The 21,115-nt window shown below is 37.0% G+C and overlaps 1 long non-coding RNA gene across 3 annotated transcripts; it reads left to right on the top strand.

Annotated features, from left to right (window-relative positions):
- The first annotated feature begins 18,382 nt into the window (after positions 1–18,382).
- LOC107795888 (uncharacterized) lies at positions 18,383–20,597 on the top strand. Of its 3 annotated transcripts, none has more exons than XR_001650270.2 (4): positions 18,383–18,533; positions 18,636–18,717; positions 20,150–20,377; positions 20,458–20,597. It is a non-coding gene; the product is annotated as an uncharacterized LOC107795888 (long non-coding RNA). The 3 variants fall into 3 exon arrangements; XR_001650265.2 differs by having other exon boundaries at positions 20,104–20,377; XR_001650263.2 differs by having other exon boundaries at positions 19,364–20,377.
- Positions 20,598–21,115: the final 518 nt, after the last annotated feature.

Below are 21,115 nucleotides of genomic sequence, written 5' to 3'. Positions count from 1 at the left end.
TCATATGATACTCCCACACACTCATGCTACCTTATTTCAGGCTCTCAAACTCAGCGGCACGGGCTGCCTTGGTCTCGGCAGGCAAGAAATGATCAACGAAAGCATCGAAAAACTCACTCCACCTCGCCGGAGGGATCCCCTCCTCATGGGAGTCCTCTCACATCTCAAACCAAGAATAGGCCACTCCTTTCAGGTGGTAGGAGGCCAAATCTGCTCCCTCCATCTCAGTAACACGCATAACTCGGAGAGTCTTATGCATCTTGTCAATAAAATCCTGGGGGTCCTCCTCAGGATTAATACCTGTGAAAACTTGAGGATGCAACTGGAGAAACCTGTTCACCCTGGAACTAGCGGAATCCCCTGGCTGACTAGAAGAAGTGGGTGCAACATTTGATCTCTGGGCCTGGGATGCCACTATCTGAGACAACATCTATATGGCTCCCCTAAGATCCCCATCAGATACACCGGGACCGGAAGCTGGGGCTGAAGGTGGAACTGGAATATCAGTTGGAAGAATCGTTTCACCCTCAGTAGGTGCAGGAACTAGTGCGGTTTGATCAGGTGTAGTGGAATCAGGCAGCGTAGTAGTCGGGGGAATGTTCTCACACTTCGGGTGCTCACCCGCATTATCAAGTAAAGGATTGACTGCCACTCCTGGGGTGGAATTGGCTCCTTGTCCAATTCTTGCTTTCTTCCTAGGCGCCATATCATATACTGAATATTAGAGCAATGCACGAGTTAAAGGAGGAACAATCTTACAATCAGCTTTATCGCACGATCTAGAACATCAAAGAAGGGTATTATTCCTAAATGCCCAAGTAGCCTCCTAATTATAGATGTGGTCGACAACACACCGATAAGAAGGACGCTACTAGACACGGCTCCGATACATCCAAGGACACTTTAAAACCTTAGGCTCTGATACCAAGTTTGTCACGCCCCGACCTCGGGGAACGTGACTGACGCTCAACAGAGTTACCCCGGTCGAGCAAGCCTGCATAGTGTCGTCTACCCAACTCACCCATGAATAAAGAGAAGAATACATTTCATTAATTAGAAAGTAAGAGGTCATGTGAAAAACACCAGTTCATTTCCATTAGTTACGTCATTAACAAGTCTCCAAACAGTACATTGTACAATCATAGTTAAAGTGGAACAGATGATACGATTACAGCATTTTTAGTTTAACCTTCCCAAAAATAGATACAACTCACACTATGTCAACGGAGCCTCTAACAGGAACAAAAGAGTGTTATGACAGTGCCGGCAACAAGGCCACGGAGGTACCTCAAAACGCTATGTACAAAGCATAAGAGATACAGGACCCCGAAATAAAGTGGGGCTCACCAAGTCAGTTGAGGATAGGGTGTGCTGCTATCATTGATTAATACCACCTGCTATGGAACCACCTGCATCCATTAAAGATGTGGCGCCCCTGGCAAAAGGGACGTTAGTACATATGGAATAGTACTAGTATGTAAAACTAAACACCCTCTCAACAGAACGCGTAACATTAAACAGAGAATAAAACATGAAATCAATAAGAGACTCAAATAGTATCAAGGTGTCAAGTTAGGGGAAAGGTAAATTTCAAGTAAGTTTCAGTAATTTAAGTTGGGAGATTATTAGCACCGATACACCACTGTGTTTTAGCACGGAGTCCGATCTCAGCCCGACCGGCTAAGCCGTCTCACCTCGAGACATACACTCACAATACCACCATATGCGCAGCATGGCGTCCGATCTCAGCCCGACCGGCTAACCCGTCTCACCACAATGCCGTATGGGTTGACATCACATCACATCTCGCTAGCAATAATCTCATCCCATTTAAGGGGAAACATCTCAACACACTAATATCATCCCATATAAGGGGAAAACAATCTCATCACATTAACATGGGGATTTACCCCTCAATCACTCCTACACCTGCACGTGTAGTTTCGGGGTTAGGTTGTTCCGACCTACCCTTCCTCGGTGGCTAAACGATACTCCCAAGGCATTTGTTATAAAAAGGATTTACCACTCATTTCATATTCTTTTACATGTCATTCATTTTATTGGCACTATTGGCCATAACGCAATGTCATTCTTGGCACGTTGGCCGCACATCATATTTCATGTTCTCTTCTTTCACTTTCAAATATCATCATGGATAATCAACAACAAGGCCTTTCTAATTAAGACTTTAAACACATATTTGAGCAATTTAGGGTCTTAGGCACATATGATTTCTCACACAATTGACATGATAGCCTTCATTAGGATCATGCTTTTAAATCATAACGTAATAACATACGGCCCATACTTAAACCACTTTCTCAACTGTGGCTCAACATAACAAGAATATTTGGAATACATATTGAATGCATATTTATTTTGACACAAGTCTTATTTGGAATAATCAATTTATAATAAGCATTGCGGGACTTACAAGGATATTGTGGGGTTCAATTCTAAGAGAAGAGTTTAGCCAACATACCTTGCCTCGAGCTTTTTAAATTACTATAATGTTTCGGAAATCTTAGCCACTTCAATCTATTTAGAGATATATCAAAATTGAACACAAATTTGGAAGGAGTTCATAGTTCCAGCTCACTTGAGTATTTTATCAAATACTAGGTGTGCATTAAGGTTTCAAGATCCTTCTATGGTGGATTCTTTCATCCCACTACCCAAAGTTTAACCAAATGAGCTCAACAATCTTTCCACTACCCTTGATGGTACATGCATGTAAAATAAACAACTCCCACTCCCAAGAATTGCTTGGCTTATTACCTATTTTCAGTTAAAATCACGAAATTGAGGGCTATGGAGTAGAACCTTACCCCTAGGACAAAATACCTAGTAAATTCTTCATGTAAATTCTTTAACTTTGACCAAGAATTGATGAATGATGAGCTTAGGAACTTCCCCTCTCACTCTATGGCACCCCCTCTCTCTAGAAATATATGTTTTTAACCTTATAAAATGATCCCTGAGGCTATTTTATAAGAATGGGGTCGGGTTCAAAAATTAGAAAACATGAAGCCTCGATGCAGATCTGCGATCGCATATGCGACCGCATAACGCTTCTGCGGTCTGTGATAGATATGCGGTTCGCTGATAAGTTCTGTAACCACAGAATGGACCGCAGAAACGCCATGTATTTCCAAAAATTTTCTTCAATTCCCCACCACACTATTCAACCCAAAATGTCTGAATCCCTACAATCGTCAACACATAAGCCTACTTCGGCACCACGAAACTCCGGGTTTTAGGTAAAATTTTACGGGGCCTTATAGGAACTCATTTTGCGCAAAGTTCTCCTAAATGTTTCTTCTTGGTTTGCGGCCACAGATGGAATTCTGCAGTCCGCAATTTCTTCTGCGGACCGCACATTTGTGCTTCTGCACCTTTTATTGCCTTCTGCTTCGGAACACTCCTTTTTGAGTCGGATTTCATCTAAGGAGACCAAACTTCCAGCATTCCTGCTATTTTGCACAATTTCTTTAGATTCGAGAACATAATTCATTGCTTTTGGACTTAAACAAAAGCTAAAAGGCGCTAATAAGCAGTCAAAATCCCCACTTATCACGCATCAACAAAAAATTTCATCCGGTTTACTATGCTAGTAAGACCATGAATAGTGCCCAAGTCAACTATACAGTTACGGAGAAGGAGCTCCTTCCCATTGTGTTTGCAATTGAGAAGTTCCACCCATACTTGATGGGTGCAAAAGGTGTTGTACACAGGGATCATGCGGCACTTCGGTATCTTATGAGCAAGAAGAACTACAAAGCTCGCTTGATAAATGGGTGTATTTGTTGCAAGAGTTTGATATTGACATCCAAAATAGAAAAGGGAGTGAAAACCAAGTGGCGAACCACTTGTCTCGTTTGGAGGAGGAGGGGAGGCCGCATGATGGCCTTGAAATCAATGACTCCTTTCCCTAATGAGCAACTCTTGGCTATTTAAATGAAAGATGTGACTGATGTGTGGCTTGAAATCAACTCGTCTTGAAATCAACTCTCGTTTGGAGATTGATATTTTTGATGTGTGGGGTATTGATTTCATGGGCCCTTTTGTCAGTTCTTGTGGAAAAACCTACATCTTGGTCGCAGTTGATTATGTGTCCAAGTGGGTTGAGGCCGTTGCTTTACCCAATAACGAGGCAAGAAGTGTGGTGGTTTTCTTCAAGAAGAATATTTTCATAAAGTCACGACCCCCTATCATCCACAAGCTAGAAAGCATGTAGAAGTCTCTAATCGGAAACTAAAGAGTATCTTGTCCAAAATGGTGAATGCTAATCGGATGGATTGGTCAAAGAAGCTTTATGATGCATTATGGGCTTATCGGACGGCTTACAAAACACCTATCAGAATGTCGTCATACCGGTTGGTGTTCGGAAAAGCTTTTCATCTTCCGGTGGAGCTAGAGCACAAGGCCATGTGGGCTTTAAAGAAGTTGAATCTTGATAGGGATGTAGCCGCTAACTTGAGGGTTGCACATTTACATGAATTAGATGAGTTTCGGTACCATTCTTATGCAAGTTCGTCCTCGTACAAAAAAAAAGATAAATATCTCCATGACAAATACATTTGGAACAATGAATTCAAAGTGGGCGATCTTGTATTGTTTCTTAACTCAAGGTTGAGGATGTTTCTCGGGAAGCTAAAGTCTAAATGGAGTGTTCCCTTTGAAATTGTGGGTGTGACACATTTTTGGTGCATTAGACTTGAAGAATGAAAAACAATGAAGTATTTCGAGCCAATGGTCATCGAGTGAAGCACTATTTGGGAAAGATTGGAGATAGCCACGTCGTGGCGGTCGTTCATTTCAATTGATGGTATTCTGCGGCATGACGCGACGTTAAATCAGGCGCTTCTTGGGAGGCAACCCATGTTTCTTTTCCTTTTTTCTTTTGTAGTTAGGTGTTATTTTTATGCTAACCTGATTTGAAGTGTGCTACAGGGCTGAGTATGACTTACAGGAATTATGGACAGAAATCTAGCTAAGTGTTGCAAGAATTGCGGACTGCGGTTGAATTTGGCGGACCGCACATTTATGGTTGCTGTAGCAAAAGTGCAATGCGACCGCACAATTATCTTATGGACCGCATAAATGAAAGGTTGAAAATGTCAACTCTCTGAAGTTTAGTCTGTCAGAGAAAAGGTCGATGTGCGACCGCAAAAGGAAATTTGCGGCCGCAACATGAAATCTGCGACCACACACAAAATTGTAGGGACCGCAGATGAGTGGTTGAGGAAAGGTCACCAGGTAACAGAGTGTGGACCACACATGAAATTGTGCGGCCGCACTCGCTCCTCTCTCCTTTAGCCATCCAACTCGTATAAATAGATGAACAGGGGCATGTATTACGTTTTTCACTCTCTGAGCATAGAAATAGTGCCCTCTTGAAATTTCTTGGTGATTTCATTTGTCCACACACACAACATCCTTGATCAGTCACTCATTAAACTCATTCATCTGGTATGCTTCAATTTTTTGTTAATCTTTTTCTTTTAATTTGTAGATTTTTAGTTATGTTTAGGCTATTTGTCATTAGAATTCAATTGTGTATCCATGTGGGGATAAATCTGTAATGGTTTAAATAATACATCCTCTATGGGGACTGGGTTAACATATTTTCATACTTCTATGATGTTGTCATGTCAAATGGTACACGAAATTGAAAAACCTAGAATGAAACAAATGAAATATTCGTATTTTTGAATTCTGCGGCCGCACCTGAATTTGAGCGGTCTGCAGAAAATGATTTTAGGGCAGCATTAGTGAAGAAGGGATATACGGCCACAAGGTAAAATGTGCAGACAAAATAATTCCTATTGCGGCCGCAAAAATGCACTTTTACAGTCATCAGAGAGTCCTTATTTTGAGACTCCAACGTGCGGCCGCAAGTTTAATTATGCGGACCGCAGAAAACGTGTTGCGGCCGCACATCAGCCAATTCTCTGTCATCACAGAGTTGGCATTTGTTGGGTCTCATAGGTGCAGCCGCAAGCAGAATTGTGCAGACCGCACTCGACTTTTACGGCTGCAAAACAAAATTGTGCGGTCCGTAATTCATCATCTGTGGCCGCAAACAAATTGTGCGGACCACAGGCCTGGTTTTCTGCAAGCATGCTTTGACTATTTACTCTCACTGTGTCTTCTGGTTTAAAGCTTACTTGCATATCTCCCGTGTATGTCTAAACATTAAATTGCAATGAACAATCGCTTTTGCTTAATACATACAATGGTTTGATCTAGAGGACGCGGCATCACATCTAAGGGAGAGGGGAACCTTCACGGTGTCGAGGCAAGAGTGTCTCACCCCTTGGCCAACAAAATACTATTACAAAGAAAGCTACAATCAGCAGAGGGAGAGGTGCAGATCTCTGCGAGATGAGATCATATGTCCTATCTAGGGAAGCATCAGAGGGCAACTCAGCCTCTGTTCACGAGCATCCGGCCGTACTGTCAAGGCCACAAGGGAGATACTAACTTAGGGACAAGCCATCCTCATCTCATAGCACTTTCGAGGACTCGGAGAGTGATAGTCAAGCTTCTGAGCCATCGGCTACACCTATCCCTGAGGCACAGGTTACACCAGTTCAAGATATCCCCGATGATGGCAGAGGGAGAGATCTGGGAGGACCGATTTTTCATCTTGGCTGCCTTCACCAGCTTTCGTACATGGTGGCCAGTGAGGTCGCTAACTCTCGAGCAACAGTTTCTATTGAACGATTTTTAGAGGTACAACCTAGCGATATTGAGACAGTTCTGGGAACGCAAGGGGTGTTTGTGGTTCACTCAAAGTGTAGCGGATGCCAAAGAGTACCTGATCTGGGAATTCTATGCAAATATGGCTCACATCAAAAAAAGGAACAATAGTGACTAAAGTACATAACTTAAAAGTGAGATTTGATCAACATACACTCAACGTGTACTTGGGCTTCGAAGATGTTGAGCCAAAAGAATATTTGGAGAAGTATGCATTGGGAGATGCAGCCTGACCTTGGTTAGAGGAGATTCTAGCAGCACCAGGGCCACCACCTCCATGGATTGCTGCTAGGGTTCCTATTCACCGTAGCACTCTGAGTTTCAAAGCGAAGGGGTGGCAAACCTTCGTATGCAGCAAACTGAACCCAAGCCAGAATGAGACTTACCTTCTTATTCCTCGGGCAATTCTGGTTGTTCTATTATGGCCGGGTACGTGATCAATGTGGGTGTCATGATGTCGGCCAACATCTCAATGATTGCTCGGAAAGATGACTCGTCCTACCTATATCCCAACACTACCACAGAATATCTCACGGATGCAAGGGTAGATCCGAGGGATTATGACACGAAAGTGTATCCGAAGAAGCCTTTTACTTGGTATTCATCAATGGATGCGAACAATCCGAAAAAGAAAGTTTCGCCTCCTACCACCGCAGGCCAGTCTGATAAGCCAGCTATGGTAGCTGCCGAGGCAGTTGATCTCCCATCCACTTCGGTCGAACCTTCCTCCAGTGCCGCAGCTACGCCCCTACCTTCCTCTACAGCCCTTACTACATCTCTCTCCACAGCTCCCACCTCGGCTTTGAAGTCAGTGCCTATGCCTACTGCCTCACTTTATGCACTGCGAGTCTCCTAGATATTAGCGAGTCTCAACAACTAGATGCAAACAGCCACTGCAAAGCTGTCTGACTTATCCAGTACTGTTGTAGCGCAGTCTTCTGTTCAGGCACCTCAGTTTCCCTAGAGAACCATAACATTATTATGGCTACCTTGGTACAGCATGAGTCAGTGATCGAAAAGCTGGGAAAAGAAGTCAAGAAGATGAGAAAGTTCCAGGCCAGCAAAAAGTCAGTGGACAAGCTCTGGAGACATGTGACCATGCTTGTTACAGCCGCAGATCTCTCCTTTGACATGATGCTTGACCCAGACCATTATGTCCCAGATCCTACAGCACCATCTGCACTGGCAGTACCAGCTGGCCAGTCTGAAGAGTCAGACCTTGCTGCAGACACTGCTGAGGCAGTGCGTCAAATATTCGCCAACCCAGCCATACCCAGAGTTGAGGATGATGAGATTTAGTTGGTTGAGCCTGAGGGCGATGACACTACTTGGGACACAGCGATGTCCAAGGAGCCACAGGGAGTTCTCTTCACTTTTTCCTCTCTTTTACTCTTATTTTTGTTAAGCATCGGGGACAATGCTTATCTTTATTCGGGGGGTTGGAGTTTATTGATTATATTTGATACATTTTGAGACATATGGCCTGTAATAACTTGATATTATTCTCTCTTTCTTATTATGTATATATATTTTCTCTCTTTCTCTCATTATGCATATTCATTCTATCTTCAGTGGTTTTTGCTTATTAGCTTCTTTATTTTTGTTTCTTTATTAGTCTTTATTTGATTTAGTAGCTTCTTTGTTTGATTTAGTAGCTTCTTTTTATCTTTTAGTAGATAATAAGCCGTTGGTTTTCTTAATGTCATAGTTCTTTCCAAAGGTATTTGTTGTGTGAACCAGGTGACTCGTCCCAACGATGGATGGCGTGAAAACTTTCTTAAGGGAATGAGTCAGTTTTTTGTGTTTAGGTAACAATAGTAGTAGTAATGAATAAAAAGACCTAATTAAGTCATGCTCGAAGATTCAACCATGCTTCAATTGGCACCAACACCCTTAACTACGTGCTTATGGTTAGAAACAAGGTTTATGAAAGAAATAGCTCTAGTTAGTGACTTTGTGACTCTTGTGTTGACTTTGGCAATCATCGAGTGGTTTAATTGGACCATAATGATCTTTAAACTCGAATGCCTCGAATGTGTTTTAAGGCGAAATCCTAAGTTTTGCTTGGTTTGAGAAGTTATTGTAGGCTCTCCTTGGCCTGTTTGAGTTTTTTATTTCCAACCAATGTCACTATCCCTAGTCAACCCCTTTGAGCCTCTAGCCTTTCTCATTTGATAACCATGTTACAAGCCTTTACCTGTTTTTGTCGTGACCCTCTCTTGGCACCCGAGTTTTTCTTAGCACTTTTACGAGACAAATGGCTTAAAACGTAAGTTTGGGGGAGATAAGAGGAATTTGAAAAAGGTATTAAGGCACAAAAAGAGAAAAGAAATGATCTCTATGAGAAGAAAAGGCAAGAAAAAAAAAGAACAAAAAGAAAGATGCAAAAATATGAATAAGTGAAGGGTTGAAGGGATTCAAAAAGAGATAATGATCCCAAACATGAAAAAAATTAAAAAGAGAGAAAAAGAACGAAATGATCAAGAAAGAGTGATGCTAAGTCTCTCTACTCCCCAATGAAAAGAAAGTACCTCTAAGAATTGGCAAAGTGTGAATCGAGAAATGAAAGATGGAGTGCTTAAAGAAGGTGTAACCACTTACCCATACGATATCTTAACCTAACCCAAAAGCATTCATTACATCTCGAAAGAAGTCCTACTTGATTTCAAACCGAGTGAGCTTACATTAGTGGCGATCTACATGAGGGGCAAGCCTATGGTACTTGAAGCCGTACTTGTGACATTATCTTGAGAGAGTTGAGTGAACCTTTCATAAATCTTTGGATTGAGTGCTGAATTTTGTAAGTGAGCTAGGAAAATGGAAAGTAGAGGAGGAAGAGTTTGGAGTCTACCATGACCTACATGATAGAGCAAGTGTCCTTGATGAGTAAAGTCGATTCTTGAAGCTCAAATGTCACATTAGAACTATATGTGCATGAATGTTTAACTTGTCGCCTTGTTGATAATACATGAGTTGTGTGGGTAATTGTTGGTCTCAACTGATGTGTGGATGGCTCACCTTTGACTCGCTGAAATGACCCTTAACTTTTGGAGGTGGGAACTAATTTATTTGCTTGGGGACAAGCAAAGACTTAAGTTTGGGAGAGTTGATAAGTGGGGATTTTGACTGCTTATTAGCACCTTTTAGCTTTTGTTTCAGTCCGAAAGTATTGAATTGTGTTCCCAAAACTAATGAAATTGTACAAATTGTAGGAATGCTCGAAGTTTGGTCTCCCTAGATAAAATCCATCTAAAAAAGGAGTGTTCCAAAGCACAAGGCAATAAAGGGCACAGAAACACAAACCTGTCATCCGCAGAAGAAATTGCGGACCGCAAAATTCCATCTGAACCAAGAAGAAATACCCAACAGGACTTTTAGCAATGTGCGGACCGCACATGAATTGTGCGGCCGCAAAACTGGGCTTAATAGTCAAAGATCAAAGAGTATGCAAAAAGACCAAGTCCAGGAGCCTCTATGAAGTGCGGACCACACAAGAATTGTGCGGCCGCAGAAGATTGCCTCGCGGCCGCAGTCCAGAAATGTGTGGCCGCATAACTCACCTTCCTGCCAACTGAAGAAATCTGCGGACTGCACATGGAATTGTGCGGCCGTAGAACCTCACGAGGGGCATTTTTGTCTGCAATTTTGAGACTTGTATAAATAGACGAGTTTCACAAAATTAGGTCAAGTTTGAACATACACAGTTGTTGTAGCCGTTTTTCTTTGCTATTTTAGGAAGTTTTAGCTTATTTGAGTATTTTAACATTAGATTTCATCATTTTAATATTCCATTATAAGTTTAATTAGTTCTTCATCTTTATTTTCTTCAAATTTCATTATGAGTAGCTAGATTTTTACTAGGGTTGTAACCCAACCCTAGTGTGTTAACCTTATGGGTGATTAATTTTATGCTTGTTTATGGTTGAGTGCTGATTATTTAGCTTAGTTCATGCTTCAAGTTTTAGAATTAATGGTTGCAGACATTGATTCATGCCTATTTGACTTAGTCTCTACTTGAGAAAGAAGAACCTAGTCTAGGCTAACCTAGCTAACAAGGAATTGGGTTAATTGAGAGATTGATTAACCTAATTAAAGGGTTCAAACTAGAGATAGTGAGAACCCGACTTGAGCTCTTATCAACTGTTTTGGTTGATACTCATTTGGACTTGAGAAAGCCAAATTGGGCAAAATCAATCTTTGACCGAGAGGTATAGAGTAGGTAACGTGGAGTTGAAAGCTATAACACACCCCAATCAACAAAATAGGTGTAAACATCTTTATCCCATTAGGCAAACACTTAGGTTATGGTCATATCCCTAGGCCTTTAATCCAATTGGAAAACCCTCAAAAACATTTAACTATAATCTATTTTCTTTAGCTTGCACTCATTAGAGTAACAGTAGAAATAGAAAACAAAACCTTGTTGTGGAAGTGCAATCTTAGATAACCCATTTGCTTGCTTCAAATATATACTCCTAACACCCCTCATAACTCCCTGTGGAAATCGACCCCGACTCTTGTTGGGTACTATTATTACATACAACCGTATCATATCTTCGATAGAGGTGTGTTGTGGATGTCATCAGTGAACTCCAAGCTTAACACTTTTAGAAACTTGACAGAATCAGAGCTTCGGGGAATTCATTCCGCAGGTTCAAAGTAACGTGAGCCAATCATCTTTGTCATGACTGCATTGTGGTCGATGTGGAAAGGGACACTTGGGAGAGTGTCGTTTGGGTACAAGCGAGTGTTATAATTGCAAATAGAATGGCCATCAGAAGAAGAATTTTTCATCCGCTTGACAACATTTCATTGAGGGTGTAGCTCAGCCCACCAGCTTAGTGACTACTACTTTCGTAGCACCTTCCCCAGCTCGTGGCACTCAATAACCCGTTAGGCGGGGCGCAACTAGAGGTGGTGCATAGTGTTCAGGAGGACCTGATCATTTCTATGCAATGATGAGTCGTCAGAGTTCAGCGGCATCTCCAGACGTCATCACATGTATACTAATTGTTCACTCTCATCATGTGTATGCTTTCATAGATTCGGGCTCCATATTGTCTTATGTCACCTCTTATGTTGCCATGAGTTTCAAGATAGAACATGAACATCTTCGTGAGTTGTTCTCTATATCTACTCTAGTTGGTGAATCTATAGTTGCCATGCACGTTTATAGGAATTGTAATGTCATAGTATATGGTCGAAACAACGTTATCGACTTCATCGAGTTAAGAATGATAGATTTTGATGTAATTATGAGAATGGATTGGCTCTACTCATGTTATGCCAAGTTGGATTGTCGATCCAGAATTGTTAAGTTTGAATTTTCGAATGAGCCTGTTGTCGAATGGAAGTGAAATGATGTCATGCCAAAGGATATTTCCTACCTTAAGGCGACAAAGATAATTACCAAGTGATGCATCTACCACTTAAATTAGGTTATCGATACCGATACTAAAGCATCGTCTCTTCATTATGTGCCAGCTGTGAATGAGTTTCCAGAAGTCTTCCCAGAGGAGCTTCCTGAAATTCCACATGGTAGGGAGATTGATCTTGGTATCGATGTTTTACCGGATACAACCTATATTAATTCCACCATACATAATGGTCCCAGCAAGTTGAAAGAATTAAAAGAACAATTGAAAGATCTATTGGAGCAGGGTTTTATTTACCCTAGAAATTTTTACCTATCTATACTACATATGAAACTTCAAGGTAGGGGTAAGGTCTGCGTACACACTACCCTCTCCAGACCCCACGGTGTGGGATAATACTGTGTATGTTGTTGTTGTTGATGTTATTGTTGTATACTACATATGAAACTTTTTTACCCTCCCAAAGCAAGTTTTAACTTAATTACATGGGCATATACAATTTACCAATTATATACAATTAGTATTAATGAATATCCCTTTATATTAGGAATGAAATAGGGAATCACTTATTTACCCATCCCTGCTCTCTCTCTCTCTCTTTTTATCTCTCTCTTCGTCTCTCTCTCTCTCTCTTTCTCTCTCTCTCTCACTCTCTCTCCGCCTCTCTTTCTCGCTCTCCGTCTCTCTCCTTTTCTGTTTTTTCCCTAATTTTTCTTCCTTTGTTTTTCTCAGCTTTTTATCCTCTCTTTTTTTCAGGAAATTCATCAATGAATTTCAATTGTTTTAATATAGAGTTTTAACTTATCAATTTGCTTTCATGTTACACAATTAGTGTTCGAATTAAAATTATCAATCAACAAATTCTGAAGGTATTTGACTCTCCACCATTGACAACCATTAAAAAGTTTCGAAGCTTTGAATAAAAAATTGGGTTTTCAAAAAATATTTATTTATTTGGATTGTGTATTGCTGCAAACGATTGGGAACATTCTATGGAGTTTATATCTCGATTTTGAGGTTATTTGGTGAAAATTAGATTTGATTTGGCTGGATTTTTAGATTGAAATTCGAAGAAGAAGCAGAAGCAGAAGAACACACCACATACAAAATATATACAAATCATATACAATAGACATATTGTATAAAATTTGTAAGAAAATTATATTTAAGTTGTCTGATGTTGTAGTTGTATTTAAGTGGGTAAGAATGATGTATGAAAGTTGTAGATAAGTTGTAAATAAGTTGTATACTGTATAATTAGTTGTATGAAATTTGTTTTTAATATGTATGTTATTGTAGATATATCAAATTTTGTATTAAATTTGTATGAAATTTATTTTTAATTTGTATGTTGTTGTACTGTGCATTATTCTTTTCTTAAAACAGGTAATTATGCAAAGAGAGAGAAGAGCTGCGCTAATTATGGCTTAAAATAGGTAACACACAATTGGAAGGAGTCTTATTTTAGATGGAAGGACAATTTGGACTTCGTTCCCTTCAGTTACGCCCTTTTCCAAGCAAAGAATCCCCTATTTTAAGGCACTAATAATGGATTGTATATAAATTGTAAGAAAAACTTGTTTAGGGTGGGTAATATATAAAATTTGGACAATTTTGATAAATAAGTTTTAAATATTGTATAAGAAGGAAAAAACCTCTTTACACTATTAAGTACTTCCTCCGTTTCATATTAACGGTCGTGGTTACTAAAAATAGTTGTCTCAAATTATTTGTCATTTTAGAAGTTTAAGACAAAATTGATTATATTTTTCTTTTATACCCTTAGTGATAATTGTCCTAGAAGACTACAAACACATTAATTACGGATAATTTTAATCAAAAACCAAGAAGTCAACCTTGTTATCTTAAACACTTTAATCATGTTTACATTGATGCAGTCAATACTGTAAACACCAATATTCTTTATAAAGTCTATTTCAAGTGGGACTAAAGTAACTATCAAGTTGAATTTTTTGGCTCCAGAATATTTTGAAGGAAAAATGAATTCCATTTCATGCAATATTTGTTGGAAGAGTTAATTTTACTAATTTGTCAATTTTATCCTAGGTGTCTCTTCATATATTCTATAAAGTAAATCAATTGCATTCATATTTAGTAAAAATATGGATAATGTCATTGATTGAAATGACACATAAATTGAGAAAATATTCAATGAAAAAAGATTAAATATTAAGACATGAATAAGGGTAAATTAGTCAAAATTACATCCTAACTAATTTTTCGCAAGGACGTGCAGAAGAGAATCATGACACATAATATGATACGGATGACGTATATATAACTTAAACCTTTTTCACAACACATACCAAAAAGTTTGCCGACCACAAATGACTAAAATCCAGCTTCCAATTATCGTAATTCCACCTTGGATTTTATATACTAAGACAAACCAACTAAGTTGGACGTGTAGTCTTTCCTTTCTATACTTTTTCCTTTTTCCTTTATTGACGAGAGCATGGAACTTTTATTCGTAGAAGTCAATAGTCATAGGCATAGCCACCCAGATTTTAGTGGAGCCAAAAGTAGAGGGCAATTTTGCAATGAACGACCAGTGAAATTAAGGGTGCTAAAAATATGCTTCCAAGAAACTTACCTAAATGACTTAACGAGTCTTTTGGTACATCGAATGTGAAAGTGGGGTGCTGCTGTTATCGATATGCATTCTAAGTTTGGACTTGTGGAGCTTGCGAGATTGAGTTTAACACCATGGTGGTTGTTGGTTACATGAGAAATGGCGATTTCAAGAATGCGCTTGAGGTGTTCGATGAAATTCCTGAGAGAGATGTCATTTCTTAAACGGCTTTGATTAGTTGTACCTTGCAGTATATGATGCTTGGGCTCGAGAAAAGAAGAAGAAGCTAAAAATACGGCTAAATACCAAGATAGCCCTTTAAACTTGGCACGTACTGTACGATAGCCTTACAAAATTATCGACTTGATACTTAGCCTGTGAACTGTACGTACTAAGTTTAAGGGGCTATCTAAGCATTTAGCCTGAGAAAAATTATCAACTTGATACTTAGTCCAAGTATAATACCTGATTATTTACTAAAATGGACATTTGGAAGGAAATGATGAATTGTTACTATGGACCCCTTATTCTAACGAGTTGTTATCTTACCTCGTATTTGGTTGAATTTTTATCCTACTATAAGAATTTAGAGATTATGTATATCATAATTGTGGTAGTATTTTAATATTATAATTTTGATATTATTTTTATACCATATCCAATGTGAGATAACAATTTGAGGATTACTGCCATATAAAACAACAAAATGATAATAAATGCCCTTCTTCAAAACTCTTCTCCTAAAGTCTATAAGAAAGCCAAAGGTAAAAATTGAAAATCGTCGTTTATCCGAGTTTATCTAGTGTCAGATTAAATATATATATATTTTATATTATACCATATAGTATATCTCATTTTTAGTTCAATGGCCCAAATATATTCACTAAATAATTTTATTATTATTTAATCCCCGTACTATGATCCCATCGTTATAATTATGCTATAACTTGTTCACAAACCAATCGACCATCACTCGTCACATTATCGCATATTCACATGATGCGATTACACAATATTAAGCGCTTAGAGATGACATTCAGAATTCTCTTCAACATAAACATGAGTTTGTTCTAAAATGAATAAATAGAAAAAGAGAATTTTCCTATGAACCTTATACTCTTGAAATTAAGAACTTCACGATCTTTCATTCAGAGGCTTCATTCAGCCATTTATCTTCAGATTTACTGAGGAGAAAATAATGCATATTTACATTTGTATATATGTAAAAGCAACAAAGGAAGTTGGTTCTTGGACCGTTATGTTTTAAACCAGCCAAATCTAACACGCTAAAACCAACTCAATGTAATTAGTTTCAGAAACCAATTTCAAAAGAGATTTTTACACAACTAGCCGGCTATATTGATTATTTACTTTTTCTAACCATGTACATAGTTTATACATTGATTATACACAATTATGTATATATAATACATAAATTATGTATATATTATATTTCCACCGGCTATTTTTAATTTAAGCGGTTAGGTGAGTGATTATTTGGGTTAATTCTTAATTTCAAAACCAGGCCCACTATCAGAAGTAGGCACTTTCCTGGACAATTGCAATGCTACTTTTTTTACAAGTAACCAAGTTTGCAATTTTGCCCCAATTCTTTTTTCCCAGTCCTTTTACAAAAATCTTTGATTTGCTGTTCAGCAGCATCAAATTATTCAAAAATAAATTATATTTTGTTTTCTGGTAATGTTGATCATGTCGGACCAAGTTTTAATTTCTCTCTTAATTCTTACAAAAATATGGTTATTAAAGATGCAGTGGAAATCTAGTCAAAAGCATATCGAAAACGAAAAAGGCTTTTTTACACGCTTGATCATTTTTTAACTATTATTTAAAAAAATAGCATTATTTATTGTTTATTCCATAAAGAACACTTTTTTTCATTATTAGTATATTATAAAATTAAGCTCAATATTTAATAAATTAACTGACTCACTAATCATAGGAAGTACTTTTTTGTCCATCTTCATTCTCCATTTCCAACATTTATCTTCTTCACTCCATTTTTGAAAATCTGATGCATATGTGAATGCCACCTAAATTCAAGATATATTGATTTATATCTTTTAAACTTTGTATATCAAGTATCACTTTAATTCAAAATGTATTTTTAAGTATATACTTGTTGTATATTTATTTGTGAAGTGCCATCTTATTTTAAGACGTATTTTTAATGTATATTTCAAATACATTTTATATGTCAAGTGCCATTTTAATTCAGGATGTATTTATTATGTATATTTTTGTTTTGTATATTTATATGCCATCTTAATTAAATTTAAGATATATTTTTTTATGTATATTTCGCATGTCTACGTGTCATCTTAATTGAAGATGTATTTTTTATCTTTATTTTATATGTGTTAATTCAATATATATTTTTTATATATATGTTTTGTATATATTAACATATATTATTATCGAAGTAAAATTTTTATGTTAAGAAAGGAAGAAAGAAGGAAGATAAAAACCTAAGAAAGATAATTAAAAAGAAAACGAATGGAACAAATTTAGAAAATATATTAGCTTCGACAGAAAACAAAATTAAGAAGATGAAAAAAAGAAGAAAAGCTAATATATAAAGAAAAAAAAGGCATGATTTTGTACAAAGAATTATTGACTTTCCATTCAAATTGCTTATGTTTAAGGATTAATAATTAATATTCCTATTTTAATGAAACTGTGTGCTACAAATATAAATATTTTTCTGCCACAACTGTAATATTGGGTTTCATGCTAAGAATTTATTATATTTTCTTTAAACTGTGACAGTTATGTAAAATTCCCATTGAAAAACAGTGAATAGTAACTTTTGAGAGAAAGCCCACATATTTTGGTAAACTATATAGAATAACCTTGTTCAGAAATTCAAATATTATGAGGCATCCATTTCTTCTTGAACTAGTAGGCAAGTAAATTAGTCGGACTGATAAAATGTGTGCATTTTAGTGATGGAACCTGTCTATCTTGAAATAAATAGAAATTGTGTTTCATAGAGCAAAGCGTGAGTTCACTGAAAAGAAAAAAAGATTTGGATTACATACATTTATAACGGTCGGTTGATTTACATACTTGTTATGCAGGGATTATAACGTAAAGATGATTTATGCACTGATTAATAATGAAGTTTGCAATACATGAAGCAATTACTGTAAAAAGGCAATTTTGTCTTTAAATAGCTTAATCTCCGAACTTCTAATACAAATTACTAGAAAATGCCTAAATTTCGACTGAAAAAGTTTGAGCGAAAAAAGAGGTCGGAAATTTGCGACCGTTTCAATCGAAAATAGCCAAAAACATTATTTATTATTTTCTTAAAATATTTTCTTGTACCGATAATTTTGGTCGCTAATTTTGGCGCAAAATTGCGGGAATTAAATTTTCGACCGATTCAGTCGGTCAATAAAAGTAAAAATTCCGGAGTTTGATTAGATTTAGCTTTTCGACTGAATCAGTTGGAAAAAAATTAAAATATAAAATAATTATTTTTTAATATTCCGACCGATATGGTCGAAAATTGCTGTGAATTTCAATGCCTGACTTGTCAGTGCTTTTACCGACCAAATCGGTCGGAAATATTTTTTAAATTATATAATATTTTATGTTTTCAAACGAAGCGGTCGAAAATCTTTTTTTTTTTTTAAAAACCTCCCCGTCTCTCTTCTATTCTCTTCCTCTCTTTCTTCTTTTTCCTCCTCTCATTTTTCCTCTGCCTCCCACCTCCCACCTCTGCCCCATCGGGAAATTTGAGCTTCTTCGCACTTTCACCATCTCCCTTCTCCAAGGTATAGCTCTTTCTCATCTCTTCTTCTTCTCTCTCGCACGGAACTCTAGCTTCTCCAAGGTTGCGGCAGGATCCAAGGAACCCTAACTTTATTTTTTTGTAGCGGCCAGCATCTCCACAAGCTTTGGATTGTAGCGGCCACCACCATCTTTACCTCGTCCAGCTATAGATTTCTTCATAGCAAGGTTAGTTTTAATTTTTTGAAAATTATTTTATGGCTTAATTGCTAGAAAAATTAGTTGAATTGTTAAAAATTAGTTGGTAAATTATTAAATTATTCTTGTAGATTAATCAATTATTTTTTGCATAATTTTTATTGTAGATACCAATTATTTGAATTTCTTTTATTTATTATATTAAAAAATTATGCTATTTAAATTAAATGCCTTAATTTTTATACGATATTTGAATTATTTAATTTTTATATGTTGAAATAGTTTAAATATTTGTTAATTATGACTGTTTCTTTTGTTTGATAACAATGAAGCCCGTGAGTAAACTTATGAAATATGATGTAGCTAGTATAATTTTAACAATAGTGAAGTAAACATATGAAATGATTCTAAAATAAAGTTGATTTGAAATGATATTAAGTTTAAGGTTTCTTGAATATAATGTTTAATGCTGGTTGTTGCTTTTTAGTTCACTAATAAATTTGGATAAATGCAAAAACCTTTTTAGATTACTAAATAAGATGGATAAATATTAGATTACACTAAAATACATAATTAAACTATTTAGATAAGTAACCTTTAAAGAATATAATAAAATTTATTAGTTAGTGTAAATAACATAAATATATTTCAACTTCTAATTCTCTTCTATGTGTAGATGAAATTTGAGCATCGTAGATGGATGTATGATAGGAATCATTCAAATAGTACGGGGTTGCGGGATGAGTTTATAGAAGGGGTTGCTAGCTTTATTGCTAAGGCAAAGAAACTTGATGATTTTCTTATCGAAAGGACGATTATGTACCCTTGTATGAAATGCAAGTGTCTTAAATTATTGGGGCCCGATATTGTTATTGTTCATCTATATAAGAAGGGGTTTATGGAAAATTATTATGTGTGAATTGTTCATGGGGAGAGTCATGCTAGTGTAGATGAAGTGCTTTTTCAGAACTCTTTTGGTAGTGAATAAGGTAGTCCCATAGCGGAGAATATTAATGTTGAAATTCAAGATTTAATGAAATGATCAAGGATACCTTTGAGATGTTCCCTGGGACTCAATCCAAACCAAATGATGAGGCTGAGAGCTTCTTCAAACAGTTAAAGGAAGCTAGTTGTCTGCTTTATGAAGGCGTAGTGTATTCCAAGTTGTCTGTTGCAGTTATATAACTAAGTATTAAATCAGATAATTCTATTTCTCAAGCGGGCATGGATTCTATCATTGGCCTTATGAATGAACTTAATCCGACCATGATTGACTTGCCCAAAGATTTTTACATGGCAAAGAAATTAGTTTCCAAGTTGGGTCTTTCATCGGAAAGGATTGATTGTTGTGAGAAATGTTGCATGTTATTCTATAAAGATGATGCAGCTTTAGAAAATTATAAATTTTGTAACCAGCCACGTTACAAAGAAGTCACAAATACTAAACAAAAGAAGGTTCCAGTGAAGGCGATGCACTACTTACGCATTATACCAAGGTTAAAGAGGTTGTATGCATCAATGAATTCTGCTCTTCATATGAGATAGCATTATGAACATAGAAGGCCAGATGGTGTGCTATGTCATCCGTCAGATGGAGAAGCATGAAAATATTTTGATATGGTGCTCCCAGTCTATGCCGTTGAACCGAGAAATACTAGCATGGGTCGAACCGCGTGCATCAGAGACATATGTAAGATTCTAAATTCAATACTACCTTTATTCTTGGTTAAAATTAATTTGTTTATATAATGTTTGTCAACAACATTTCAGGAAGGATATCAAAGAAGAATTGAGTAGTGGCAACAAACTCAACTCGATTCTCAACCGACGCCCGTATGTATGACTTCAATATAGATACAGGCAGCCGGTGGAGTAAATAAAAGAATAAAATATTTTAGTAATTTTTTCAATATGACTTCATTTTAATATTTTTTGCAGAAGTTGTATGTTTCATCTCTTGCTCATTTAAATATATTATTTTTAATTTCTCATGAAAATAAATAAAGATAGAGTCTACGGACTTGGAGTGCAGCCGTCATCTAGGCGTCAAGCCGCATTATTTAGTGGTGCTTCTGCTTCACCCAAAGAAATTGAGAATATGCGGACACAAATCAATGAATTGTCTCAACAATGGAACAATGCTCAAGGAACAATAAGTATGATGTGCAAATTCATGGCAAACCATGGAAAACAACACCATTCAATGGAAGAATCTAACAATGAGGAGATTGAAACTGTCACGATCCAAAATCTACTATAGGTTATGATGGTGTCCAACGTCGCCGTTAGGCAAGCCAACGATGAACTAACAACTTAATAATTCATTTTAATATTTTTAAAATCATGAATCTTGTTAGGTGGCGACATTTATGCGCTAAAGTCGTAGATAAATACGATTTAAATAATATACAAGTAAAAGTGTATCGAG

Source organism: Nicotiana tabacum, chromosome 24 (genome assembly GCF_000715075.1).
Source record: "Nicotiana tabacum cultivar K326 chromosome 24, ASM71507v2, whole genome shotgun sequence".
NCBI classification, from domain to species: domain Eukaryota; kingdom Viridiplantae; phylum Streptophyta; class Magnoliopsida; order Solanales; family Solanaceae; genus Nicotiana; species Nicotiana tabacum.
The sequence above is the reverse complement of the archived record's forward strand: the minus strand, read 5'-3'. Positions and strand labels throughout refer to the sequence as shown.